The following is a 554-nucleotide window of genomic DNA, read 5'->3' as shown; positions in this document are numbered from 1 at the left end:
TAGACAGAGAATGTCTATTTATTTAGACCTTCTTTAATTTCTCTCAGCAAAGATTTGTAATTTTCAGTGTAATAATATTGCATGTCTGTTAAATTTATTCCAAAGTTTTTTTTTGAGACAGAGTCTCGCTCTGTCACCCAGGCTGGAGTGCAATGGCATGATCTCAGCTCACTTCAACCTCCGCCTCATGGGTTCAAGCAATGCTCATACCTCTGTCTCCTGAGTAGCTGGGATTACAGGTACATGCCACCACATGTGGATAATTTTTGTATTTTTAGTAGAGGTGGGGTTTCACCATGTTGGCCAGGCTGGTCTTGAACTCCTGACCTCAAGTGATCCTCCTGCCTTGGCCTCCCAAAGTGCTGGGATTGCCGGCATGAGCCACTGCCCCTGGCCCCAAAGTATTTTATACTTATCAATATTATTGTGAATAGAATTATTTTCCTAATTGTATTTTTGATTGTTCATGAGTAGTATATATAAATACAATTGATTTTTTTTTTGAGACAGAGTCTTGCTCTGTCGCCCAGGCTGGAGTGTGATGGCACAATCTC

This window comes from Colobus angolensis, unplaced genomic scaffold (assembly GCF_000951035.1).
Source record: "Colobus angolensis palliatus isolate OR3802 unplaced genomic scaffold, Cang.pa_1.0 Scaffold178, whole genome shotgun sequence".
Classification (NCBI taxonomy): domain Eukaryota; kingdom Metazoa; phylum Chordata; class Mammalia; order Primates; family Cercopithecidae; genus Colobus; species Colobus angolensis.
This window is presented reverse-complemented; position numbering follows the sequence as displayed.